Below are 13015 nucleotides of genomic sequence, written 5' to 3'. Positions count from 1 at the left end.
TGATAGGTTTTTAATAGTCAATTATTTATGTTTGAAAAAAATTGAAGCTGTTTACTGTGTTCTTTGCATTACCAAGTCCAGCAAGAAATGTGCTGGTACTATCCAGAGCTGTCAGTATGGATTATCATGCTATATTGCAGAAAATCAATTTGATGCAACTGCTTTACCAACAGTATGTTAATCTTTTCCATTGCTGTTTTGTTGGCTGACTGAAGGAAGATATGCAGTGCATTTGAACCAAAACAGATGTGTGCTAACAACTTAAATGCACAATCATGTTTGTGTTTTTCTTTCTTTTTTCCATCCTTTGTATTATCATATTAAATATTAAGGTAGCAGTTTATAATCAATGACTAATGACATAAGAAAAGGAAAAAAAAAACAGTATACAAAAATGCTCCATGTGAGGCTTGAACTCACAACCTTGGCATTGCTCAACAGACACTGTCTTATAAGTACCGTGCACTGACTAATTGCGCCACTGGAGCGCTTTGCAGCTTTAATTGGTTATGCTAGATGTGGATTTTATTCAATACAATCAGTACAGTCATAAGAATTGAAAAAGAAAATCATTTTTGGTGATGAATGATGAGCAACAAAGGAACATGCATGCCAGATGGCACTTGAATAAGCTGTCCACAGTGATAGAAAAGGTTTAAAAAACAACAACAACAATGTTATCATAATTAATGTCATATTTTAGCTTCTGTGGTAATTTTTTACAAGCTAAACGCTGCAAGACTGTTTTACAGTTGAAGCAAGGATAAAATATCAACTCTAGTGATGAGACACTTGCTGTAATGACTTCCAACTCAGATGGGACTTAAACCCACAACCACTGGCTTAGGAGAACAGTGCCTTACCCATTATGCCAGTGGTGCTTACTGATGTTCTTATTTAGGACAGTTAGGTTTTTAATAGTCAATTATTTATTTTTGAAAAAAATTGAAGCTGTTTACTGTGTTCTTTGCATTACCAAATCCAGCAAGAAATGTGCTGGTACTATCCAGAGCTGTCAGTATGGATTATCATGCTATATTGCAGAAAATCAATTTGATGCAACTGCTTTACCAATAGTATGTTAATCTTTTCCATTGCTGTTTTGTTGGCTGACTGAAGGAAGATATGCAGTGCATTTGAACCAAAGCAGATGTGTGCTGACAACTTAAATGCACAATCATGTTTGTGTTTTTTCTTTCTTTCTTCCATCCTTTGTAATATCATATTAAATATTAAGGTAGCAGTTTATAATCAATGACTAATGACAACGAAAAAAAAACAGTATACAAATAAGCTCCAGGTGAGGCTTGAACTCAAAACCTCGGCATTGCTCAACAGATACTGTCTCATAATTACCGCACGCAGACCAATTGCGCCACTGGAGCACTTTGTAGCATTAATTTGTTATGCTAGATGTGGATTTTATTCAATACAATCAGTACAGTCATAAGAATTGAAAAAGAAAATCATTTTTGGTGATGAATGATGAGCAACAAAGGAAAATGCATGCCAGATGGCACTTGAATAAGCTGCCCACGGTGATAGAAAAGGTTTAAAAAAAAACAACAACAATGTTATTTTTGTCATATTTTAGCTTCTGTGGTCATTTTTTACAAGCTAAACACTGCAAGACTGTTTTACAGTTGAAGCAAGGATAAAATATCAACTCTAGTGATGAGACACTTTCTGTAATGACTTCCAACTCAGACCAGACTTAAACCCACAACCTCTAGGTAAGGAGAACAGTGCCTTATCCATTATGCCAGTGGTGCTTACTGATGTCCTTATTTAAGACTGATAGGTTTTTAATAGTCAATTATTTATTTTTGAAGAAAAGTGAAGCTGTTTACTGTGTTCTTTGCATTGCCAAGTCCAGCAAGAAATGTGCTGGTACTATCCAGAGCTGTCAGTATGGATTATCATGCTATATTGCAGAAAATCAATTTGATGCAACTGCTTTACCAACAGTATGTTAATCTTTTCCATTGCTGTTTTGTTGGCTGACTGAAGGAAGATATGCAGTGCATTTGAACCAAAGCAGATGTGTGCTAACAACTTAAATGCACAATCATTTTTGTGTTTTTTCTTTCTTTCTTCCATCCTTTGTAATATCATATTAAATATTAAGGTAGCAGTTTATAATCAATGACATAAGAAAAGGAAAAAAAACAGTATACAAAGATGCTCCAGGCGAGGCTTGAACTCACAACCTCAACAGATACTTTCTTACAAGCACCGCGCGCTGACCAATTGCACCACTGGAGCACTTTGCAGCATTGGTTGGTTCTGCTAGATGTGGATTTTATTCAATACAATCAGTACAGTCATAAGAATTGAAAAAGAAAATCATTTTTTGTGATGAATTATGAGAAACAAATGAACATGCATGTCAGATGGTACTTGAATAAGCTGTCCACTGTGATAGAAAAGGTTTAAAAAAAAACAACAACAATGTTATCATAATAAATGTCATATTTTAGCTTCTATGGTCATTTTTTGCAAGCTAAACACTGCAAGACTGTTTTACAGTTGAAGCAAGGATAAAATATCAACTCTAGTGATGAGACACTTGCTATAATGACTTCCACCCCATATGGGACTTGGACCCCCTGGCTTAGGAGGGCAGTGACTTATCCATTATGCCAGTGGTGCTTACTGATGTTCTTATTTAAGACTGTTACTTTTTTAATAGTCAATTATTTATTTTTGAGGAAAAAGTGAAGCTGTTTACTGTGTTCTTTGCATTACCAAGTCCAGCAAGATATTTGCAGGTACTATCCAGAGCTGTCAGTATGGATTATCATGCTATATTGCAGAAAATCAATTTGATGCAACTGCTTTACCAACAGTATGTTAATCTTATCCATTGCTGTTTTGTTGGCTGACTGAAGGAAGATATGCAGTGCATTTGAACCAAAGCAGATGTGTGCTGACAACTTAAATGTACAATCATGTTTGTGTTTTTTCTTTCTTTCTTCCATCCTTTGTAATATCATATTAAATATTAAGGTAGCAGTTTATAATCAATGACTAATGACATAAGAAAAGAAAAAAAAAATACAGTATACTAAGATGCTCCAGGTGAGGCTTGAACTCACACCCTCGGCATTGCTCAACAGATACTGTCTTACAAGTACCGCGCACTGACCAATTGCGCCAATGGAGCACTTTGCAGCCTTAATTGGTTATGCTAGATGTGGATTTTATTCAATACAATCAGTACAGTCATAAGAATTGAAAAAGAAAATCATTTTTGGTGATGAATGATGAGCAACAAAGGAACATGCGTGCCAGATGGCACTTGAATAAGCTGTCCACGGTGATAGAAAAGGTTTAAAAAAAACAACAACAATGTTATTTTTGTCATATTTTAGCTTCTGTGGTCATTTTTTACAAGCTAAACACTGCAAGACTGTTTTACAGTTGAAGCAAGGATAAAATATCAACTCTAGTGATGAGACACTTTCTGTAATGACTTCCAACTCAGACCGGACTTAAACCCACAACCACTAGCTTAGGAGAACAGTGCCTTATCCATTATGCCAGTGGTGCTTACTCATGTCCTTATTTAAGACTGATAGGTTTTTAATAGTCAATTATTTATTTTTGAAGAAAAGTGAAGCTGTTTACTGTGTTCTTTGCATTACCAAGTACAGCAAGAAATGTGCTGGTACTAACCAGAGCTGTCAGTATGGATTATCATGCTATATTGCAGAAAATCAATTTGATGCAACTGCTTTACCAACAGTATGTTAATCTTTTCCATTGCTGTTTTGTTGGCTGACTGAAGGAAGATATGCAGTGCATTTGAACCAAAGCAGATGTGTGCTGACAACTTAAATGCACAATCATGTTTGTGTTTTTTCTTTCTTTCTTCCATCCTTTGTAATATCATATTAAATATTAAGGTAGCAGTTTATAATCAATGACTAATGACATAAGAAAAGGAAAAAAAACAGTATACAAAGATGCTCCAGGTGAGGCTTGAACTCACAACCTCAGCATTGCTCAACAGATACTGTCTTATAAGTACCGCGCGCTGACCAATTGCGCCACTGGAGCACTTTGCAGCATTAATTGGTTATGCTAGATGTGGATTTTATTCAATACAATCAGTACAGTCATAAGAATTGAAAAAGAAAATCATTTTTGGTGATGAATGATGAGCAACAAAGGAAAATGCATGCCAGATGGCACTTGAATAAGCTATCCACGGTGATAGAAAAGGTTTAAAAAACAACAACAACAATGTTATAATAATTAATGTCATATTTTAGCTTCTGTGGTCATTTTTTACAAGCTAAACACTGCAAGACTGTTTTACAGTTGAAGCAAGGATGAAATATCAACTCTAGTGATGAGACGCTTGCTGTAATGACTTCCACCCCATATGGGACTTGGACCCCCTGGCTTAGGAGGGCAGTGACTTATCCATTATGCCAGTGGTGCTTACTGATGTCCTTATTTAAGACTGATAGGTTTTTAATAGTCAATTATTTATTTTTGAAGAAAAGTGAAGCTGTTTACTGTGTTCTTTGCATTGCCAAGTCCAGCAAGAAATGTGCTGGTACTATCCAGAGCTGTCAGTATGGATTATCATGCTATATTGCAGAAAATCAATTTGATGCAACTGCTTTACCAACAGTATGTTAATCTTTTCCATTGCTGTTTTGTTGGCTGACTGAAGGAAGATATGCAGTGCATTTGAACCAAAGCAGATGTGTGCTGACAACTTAAATGCACAATCATGTTTGTGTTTTTTCTTTCTTTCATCCATCCTTTGTAATATCATATTAAATATTAAGGTAGCAGTTTATAATCAATGACTAATGACATAAGAAAAGGAAAAAAAACAGTATACAAAGATGCTCCAGGTGAGGCTTGAACTCACAACCTCAGCATTGCTCAACAGATACTGTCTTATAAGTACCGCGCGCTGACCAATTGCGCCACTGGAGCACTTTGCAGCATTAATTGGTTATGCTAGATGTGGATTTTATTCAATACAATCAGTACAGTCATAAGAATTGAAAAAGAAAATCATTTTTGGTGATGAATGATGAGCAACAAAGGAAAATGCATGCCAGATGGCACTTGAATAAGCTATCCACGGTGATAGAAAAGGTTTAAAAAACAACAACAACAATGTTATAATAATTAATGTCATATTTTAGCTTCTGTGGTCATTTTTTACAAGCTAAACACTGCAAGACTGTTTTACAGTTGAAGCAAGGATAAAATATCAACTCTAGTGATGAGACACTTGCTGTAATGACTTCCACCCCATATGGGACTTGGACCCCCTGGCTTAGGAGGGCAGTGCCTTATCCATTATGCCAGTGGTGCTTACTGATGTCCTTATTTAAGACTGATAGGTTTTTAATAGTCAATTATTTATTTTTGAAAAAAAGTGAAGCTGTTTACTGTGTTCTTTGCATTGCCAAGTCCAGCAAGAAATGTGCTGGTACTATCCAGAGCTGTCAGTATGGATTATCATGCTATATTGCAGAAAATCAATTTGATGCAACTGCTTTACCAACAGTATGTTAACCTTTTCCATTGCTGTTTTGTTGGCTGACTGCAGGAAGATATGCAGTGCATTTGAACCAAAGCAGATGTGTGCTGACAACTTAAATGCACAATCATGTTTGTGTTTTTTCTTTCTTTCTTCCATCCTTTGTAATATCATATTAAATATTAAGGTAGCAGTTTATAATCAATGACTAATGACATAAGAAAAGGGAAAAAAACAGTGTACAAAGATGCTCCAGGTGAGGCTTGAACTCACAACCTCATCATTGCTCAACAGATACTGTCTTATAAGAACCGCGCGCTGACCAATTGCGCCACTGGAGCACTTTGCAGCATTCATTGGTTATGCTAGATGTGGATTTTATTCAATACAATCAGTACAGTCATAAGAATTGAAAAAGAAAATCATTTTTGGTGATGAATGATGAGCAACAAAGGAACATGCATGCTAGATGGCACTTGAATAAGCTGTCGACGGTGATAGAAAAGGTTTAAAAAACAACAACAACAATGTTATCATAATTAATGTCATATTTTAGCTTCTGTGGTCATTTTTTACAAGCTAAACACTGCAAGACTGTTTTACAGTTGAAGCAAGGATAAAATATCAACTCTAGTGATGAGACACTTTCTGTAATGACTTCCAACTCAGACCAGACTTAAACCCACAACCTCTAGCTTAGGAGAACAGTGCCTTATCCATTATGCCAGTGTTGCTTACTGATGTCCTTATTTAAGACTGATAGGTTTTTAATAGTCAATTATTTATTTTTGAAGAAAAGTGAAGCTGTTTACTGTGTTCTTTGCATTGCCAAGTCCAGCAAGAAATGTGCTGGTACTATCCAGAGCTGTCAGTATGGATTATCATGCTATATTGCAGAAAATCAATTTGATGCAACTGCTTTACCAACAGTATGTTAATCTTTTCCATTGCTGTTTTGTTGGCTGACTGAAGGAAGATATGCAGTGCATTTGAATCAAAGCAGATGTGTGCTGACAACTTAAATGCACAATCATGTTTGTGTTTTTTCTTTCTTTCTTCCATCCTTTGTAATATCATATTAAATATTAAGGTAGCAGTTTATAATCAATGACATAAGAAAAGGAAAAAAAAACAGTATACAAAGATGCTCCAGGCGAGGCTTGAACTCACAACCTCAACAGATACTTTCTTACAAGTACCGCGCGCTGACCAATTGCACCACTGGAGCACTTTGCAGCATTGGTTGGTTCTGCTAGATGTGGATTTTATTCAATACAATCAGTACAGTCATAAGAATTGAAAAAGAAAATCATTTTTGGTGATGAATTATGAGAAACAAATGAACATGCATGTCAGATGGTACTTGAATAAGCTGTCCACTGTGATAGAAAAGGTTTAAAAAAAAAACAACAACAATGTTATCATAATAAATGTCATATTTTAGCTTCTGTGGTCATTTTTTGCAAGCTAAACACTGCAAGACTGTTTTACAGTTGAAGCAAGGATAAAATATCAACTCTAGTGATGAGACACTTGCTATAATGACTTCCACCCCATATGGGACTTGGACCCCCTGGCTTAGGAGGGCAGTGACTTATCCATTATGCCAGTGGTGCTTACTGATGTTCTTATTTAAGACTGTTACTTTTTTAATAGTCAATTATTTATTTTTGAGGAAAAAGTGAAGCTGTTTACTGTGTTCTTTGCATTACCAAGTCCAGCAAGATATTTGCAGGTACTATCCAGAGCTGTCAGTATGGATTATCATGCTATATTGCAGAAAATCAATTTGATGCAACTGCTTTACCAACAGTATGTTAATCTTATCCATTGCTGTTTTGTTGGCTGACTGAAGGAAGATATGCAGTGCATTTGAACCAAAGCAGATGTGTGCTGACAACTTAAATGTACAATCATGTTTGTGTTTTTTCTTTCTTTCTTCCATCCTTTGTAATATCATATTAAATATTAAGGTAGCAGTTTATAATCAATGACTAATGACATAAGAAAAGAAAAAAAAAAATACAGTATACAAAGATGCTCCAGGTGAGGCTTGAATTCACACCCTCGGCATTGCTCAACAGATACTGTCTTATAAGTACCGCGCACTGACCAATTGCGCCAATGGAGCACTTTGCAGCCTTAATTGGTTATGCTAGATGTGGATTTTATTCAATACAATCAGTACAGTCATAAGAATTGAAAAAGAAAATCATTTTTGGTGATGAATGATGAGCAACAAAGGAACATGCGTGCCAGATGGCACTTGAATAAGCTGTCCACGGTGATAGAAAAGGTTTAAAAAAAACAACAACAATGTTATTTTTGTCATATTTTAGCTTCTGTGGTCATTTTTTACAAGCTAAACACTGCAAGACTGTTTTACAGTTGAAGCAAGGATAAAATATCAACTCTAGTGATGAGACACTTTCTGTAATGACTTCCAACTCAGACCGGACTTAAACCCACAACCACTAGCTTAGGAGAACAGTGCCTTATCCATTATGCCAGTGGTGCTTACTGATGTCCTTATTTAAGACTGATAGGTTTTTAATAGTCAATTATTTATTTTTGAAGAAAAGTGAAGCTGTTTACTGTGTTCTTTGCATTACCAAGTACAGCAAGAAATGTGCTGTTACTAACCAGAGCTGTCAGTATGGATTATCATGCTATATTGCAGAAAATCAATTTGATGCAACTGCTTTACCAACAGTATGTTAATCTTTTCCATTGCTGTTTTGTTGGCTGACTGAAGGAAGATATGCAGTGCATTTGAACCAAAGCAGATGTGTGCTGACAACTTAAATGCACAATCATGTTTGTGTTTTTTCTTTCTTTCTTCCATCCTTTGTAATATCATATTAAATATTAAGGTAGCAGTTTATAATCAATGACTAATGACATAAGAAAAGGAAAAAAAACAGTATACAAAGATGCTCCAGGTGAGGCTTGAACTCACAACCTCAGCATTGCTCAACAGATACTGTCTTATAAGTACCGCGCGCTGACCAATTGCGCCACTGGAGCACTTTGCAGCATTGATTGGTTATGCTAGATGTGGATTTTATTCAATACAATCAGTACAGTCATAAGAATTGAAAAAGAAAATCATTTTTGGTGATGAATGATGAGCAACAAAGGAACATGCATGCCAGATGGCACTTGAATAAGCTGTCCACGGTGATAGAAAAGGTTTAAAAAACAACAACAACAATGTTATCATAATTAATGTCATATTTTAGCTTCTGTGGTCATTTTTTACAAGCTAAACACTGCAAGACTGTTTTACAGTTGAAGCAAGGATAAAATATCAACTCTAGTGATGAGACACTTGCTGTAAATAACTTCCAACTCAGACGGGACTTAAACCCACAATCACTGGCTTAGGAGAACAGTGCCTTACCCATTATGCCAGTGGTGCTTACTGATGTCATTATTTAAGACTGATAGGTTTTTAATAGTCAATTATTTATGTTTGAAAAAAATTGAAGCTGTTTACTGTGTTCTTTGCATTACCAAGTCCTGCAAGAAATGTGCTGGTACTATCCAGAGCTGTCAGTATGGATTATCATGCTATATTGCAGAAAATCAATTTGATGCAACTGCTTTACCAACAGTATGTTAATCTTTTCCATTGCTGTTTTGTTGGCTGACTGAAGGAAGATATGCAGTGCATTTGAACCAAAGCAGATGTGTGCTGACAACTTAAATGCACAATCATGTTTGTGTTTTTTCTTTCTTTCTTCCATCCTTTGTAATATCATATTAAATATTAAGGTAGCAGTTTATAATCAATGACTAATGACAAGGAAAAAAAACAGTATACAAAGATGCTCCAGGTGAGGCTTGAACTCAAAACCTCGGCATTGCTCAACAGATACTGTCTTATAAGTACCGCGCGCAGACCAAATGCGCCACTGGAGCACTTTGTAGTTTTAATTTGTTATGCTAGATGTGGATTTTATTCAATACAATCAGTACAGTCATAAGAATTGAAAAAGAAAATCATTTTTGGTGATGAATGATGAGCAACAAAGGAACATGCATGCCAGATGGCACTTGAATAATCTGCCCACGATGATAGAAAAGGTTTAAAAAAAAACAACAACAATGTTATTTTTGTCATATTTTAGCTTCTGTGGTCATTTTTTACAAGCTAAACACTGCAAGACTGTTTTACAGTTGAAGCAAGGATAAAATATCAACTCTAGTGATGAGGCACTTGCTGTAATGACTTCCAACTCAGACGGGACTTAAACCCACAACCACTGGCTTAGGAGAACAGTGCCTTATCCATTATGCCAGTGGTGCTTACTGATGTCATTATTTAAGACTGATAGGTTTTTAATAGTCAATTATTTATTTTTGAAAAAAAGTGAAGCTGTTTACTGTGTTCTTTGCATTACCAAGTCCAGCAAGAAAAGTGCTGGTACTAACCAGAGCTGTCAGTATGGATTATCATGCTATATTGCAAAAAATCAATTTGATGCAACTGCTTTACCAACAGTATGTTAATCTTTTCCATTGCTGTTTTGTTGGCTGACTGAAGGAAGATATGCAGTGCATTTGAACCAAAGCAGATGTGTGCTGACAACTTAAATGCACACTCATGTTTGTGTTTTTTCTTTCTTTCTTCCATCCTTTGTAATATCATATTAAATATTAAGGTAGCAGTTTATAATCAATGACTAATGACATAAGAAAAGGAAAAAAAACAGTGTACAAAGATGCTCCAGGTGAGGCTTGAACTCACAACCTCAGCATTGCTCAACAGATACTGTCTTATAAGTACCGCGCGCTGACCAATTGCGCCACTGGAGCACTTTGCAGCATTCATTGGTTATGCTAGATGTGGATTTTATTCAATACAATCAGTACAGTCATAAGAATTGAAAAAGAAAATCATTTTTGGTGATGAATAATGAGCAACAAAGGAACATGCATGAGCTGTCCACGGTGATAGAAAAGGTTTAAAAAACAACAACAACAATGTTATCATAATTAATGTCATATTTTAGCTTCTGTGGTCATTTTTTACAAGCTAAACACTGCAAGACTGTTTTACAGTTGAAGCAAGGATAAAATATCAACTCTAGTGATGAGACACTTGCTGTAAATAACTTCCAACTCAGACGGGACTTAAACCCACAATCACTGGCTTAGGAGAACAGTGCCTTACCCATTATGCCAGTGGTGCTTACTGATGTCCTTATTTAAGACTGATAGGTTTTTAATAGTCAATTATTTATGTTTGAAAAAAAGTGAAGCTGTTTACTGTGTTCTTTGCATTACCAAGTCCTGCAAGAAATGTGCTGGTACTATCCAGAGCTGTCAGTATGGATTATCATGCTATATTGCAGAAAATCAATTTGATGCAACTGCTTTACCAACAGTATGTTAATCTTTTCCATTGCTGTTTTGTTGGCTGACTGAAGGAAGATATGCAGTGCATTTGAACCAAAGCAGATGTGTGCTGACAACTTAAATGCACAATCATGTTTGTGTTTTTTCTTTCTTTCTTCCATCCTTTGTAATATCATATTAAATATTAAGGTAGCAGTTTGTAATCAATGACTAATGACAAGGAAAAAAAACAGTATACAAAGATGCTCCAGGTGAGGCTTGAACTCAAAACTTCGGCATTGCTCAACAGATACTGTCTTATAAGTACCGCGCGCAGACCAATTGCGCCACTGGAGCACTTTGTAGTTTTAATTTGTTATGCTAGATGTGGATTTTATTCAATACAATCAGTACAGTCATAAGAATTGAAAAAGAAAATCATTTTTGGTGATGAATGATGAGCAACAAAGGAACATGCATGCCAGATGGCACTTGAATAAGCTGCCCACGATGATAGAAAAGGTTTAAAAAAAAACAACAACAATGTTATTTTTGTCATATTTTAGCTTCTGTGGTCATTTTTTACAAGCTAAACACTGCAAGACTGTTTTACAGTTGAAGCAAGGATAAAATATCAACTCTAGTGATGAGGCACTTGCTGTAATGACTTCCAACTCAGACGGGACTTAAACCCACAACCACTGGCTTAGGAGAACAGTGCCTTATCCATTATGCCAGTGGTGCTTACTGATGTCCTTATTTAAGACTGATAGGTTTTTAATAGTCAATTATTTATTTTTGAAAAAAAGTGAAGCTGTTTACTGTGTTCTTTGCATTACCAAGTCCAGCAAGAAATGTGCTGGTACTAACCAGAGCTGTCAGTATGGATTATCATGCTATATTGCAGAAAATCAATTTGATGCAACTGCTTTACCAACAGTATGTTAATCTTTTCCATTGCTGTTTTGTTGGCTGACTGAAGGAAGATATGCAGTGCATTTGAACCAAAGCAGATGTGTGCTGACAACTTAATTGCACAATCATGTTTGTGTGCTTTCTTTCTTTCTTCCATCCTTTGTAATATCATATTAAATATTAAGGTAGCAGTTTATAATCAATGACTAATGACAAGGAAAAAAAACAGTATACAAAGATGCTCCAGGTGAGGCTTGAACTCAAAACCTCGGCATTGTTCAACAGATACTGTCTTATAAGTACCGTGCACAGACCAATTGCGCCACTGGAGCACTTTCTAGCATTAATTGGTTATGCTAGATGTGGATTTTATTCAATACAGTCAGTACAGTCATAAGAATTGAAAAAGAAAATAATTTTTGGTGATGAATGATGAGCAACAAAGGAACATGCATGCCAGATGGCACTTGAATAAGCTGCCCACGGTGATAGAAAAGGTTTAAAAAACAACAACAACAATGTTATTTTTGTCATATTTTAGCTTCTGTGGTCATTTTTTACAAGCTAAACACTGCAAGACTGTTTTACAGTTGAAGCAAGGATAAAATATCAACTCTAGTGATGAGACACTTGCTGTAATGACTTCCAACTCAGACGGGACTTAAACCCACAACCACTGGCTTAGGAGAACAGTGCCTTATCCATTATGCCAGTTGTGCTTACTGATGTCCTTATTTAAGACTGATAGGTTTTTAATAGTCAATTATTTATTTTTGAAAAAAAGTGAAGTTGTTTACTGTGTTCTTTGCATTACCAAGTCCAGCAAGAAATGTGCTGGTACTAACCAGAGCTGTCAGTATGGATTATCATGCTATATTGCAGAAAATCAATTTGATGCAACTGCTTTACCAACAGTATGTTAATCTTTTCCATTGCTGTTTTGTTGGCTGACTGAAGGAAGATATGCAGTGCATTTGAACCAAAGCAGATGTGTGCTGACAACTTAAATGCACAATCATGTTTGTGTTTTTTCTTTCTTTCTTCCATCCTTTGTAATATCATATTAAATATTAAGGTAGCAGTTTATAATCAATGACTAATGACATAAGAAAAGGAAAAAAAACAGTATACAAAGATGCTCCAGGTGAGGCTTGAACTCACAACCTCAGCATTGCTCAACAGATACTGTCTTATAAGTACCGCGCGCTGACCAATTGCGCCACTGGAGCACTTTGCAGTATT

The 13015-nt window shown here is 35.8% G+C and overlaps 6 non-coding genes across 6 annotated transcripts; all 6 read right to left on the bottom strand.

Annotated features, from left to right (window-relative positions):
• Nucleotides 1–3073: 3073 nt before the first annotated feature.
• On the bottom strand, nt 3074–3166 carry TRNAT-UGU (transfer RNA threonine (anticodon UGU)). The gene is given in 2 exon segments: nt 3074–3109; nt 3129–3166. It is a non-coding gene; the product is annotated as a tRNA-Thr (tRNA).
• An 803-nt stretch (nt 3167–3969) lies between these two features.
• Nucleotides 3970–4062, bottom strand: TRNAI-UAU (transfer RNA isoleucine (anticodon UAU)). The gene is given in 2 exon segments: nt 3970–4005; nt 4025–4062. It is a non-coding gene; the product is annotated as a tRNA-Ile (tRNA).
• An 804-nt stretch (nt 4063–4866) lies between these two features.
• Nucleotides 4867–4959, bottom strand: TRNAI-UAU (transfer RNA isoleucine (anticodon UAU)). The gene is given in 2 exon segments: nt 4867–4902; nt 4922–4959. It is a non-coding gene; the product is annotated as a tRNA-Ile (tRNA).
• Nucleotides 4960–8449: 3490 nt separating this feature from the next.
• On the bottom strand, nt 8450–8542 carry TRNAI-UAU (transfer RNA isoleucine (anticodon UAU)). Its single transcript is given in 2 exon segments — nt 8450–8485; nt 8505–8542. It is a non-coding gene; the product is annotated as a tRNA-Ile (tRNA).
• A 1701-nt stretch (nt 8543–10243) lies between these two features.
• Nucleotides 10244–10336, bottom strand: TRNAI-UAU (transfer RNA isoleucine (anticodon UAU)). Its single transcript is given in 2 exon segments — nt 10244–10279; nt 10299–10336. It is a non-coding gene; the product is annotated as a tRNA-Ile (tRNA).
• A 2573-nt stretch (nt 10337–12909) lies between these two features.
• On the bottom strand, nt 12910–13002 carry TRNAI-UAU (transfer RNA isoleucine (anticodon UAU)). Its single transcript is given in 2 exon segments — nt 12910–12945; nt 12965–13002. It is a non-coding gene; the product is annotated as a tRNA-Ile (tRNA).
• Nucleotides 13003–13015: the final 13 nt, after the last annotated feature.

Source organism: Pseudophryne corroboree, unplaced genomic scaffold (assembly GCF_028390025.1).
Source record: "Pseudophryne corroboree isolate aPseCor3 unplaced genomic scaffold, aPseCor3.hap2 scaffold_1126, whole genome shotgun sequence".
NCBI classification, from domain to species: Eukaryota; Metazoa; Chordata; class Amphibia; order Anura; family Myobatrachidae; genus Pseudophryne; species Pseudophryne corroboree.
The sequence above is the reverse complement of the archived record's forward strand: the minus strand, read 5'-3'. Positions and strand labels throughout refer to the sequence as shown.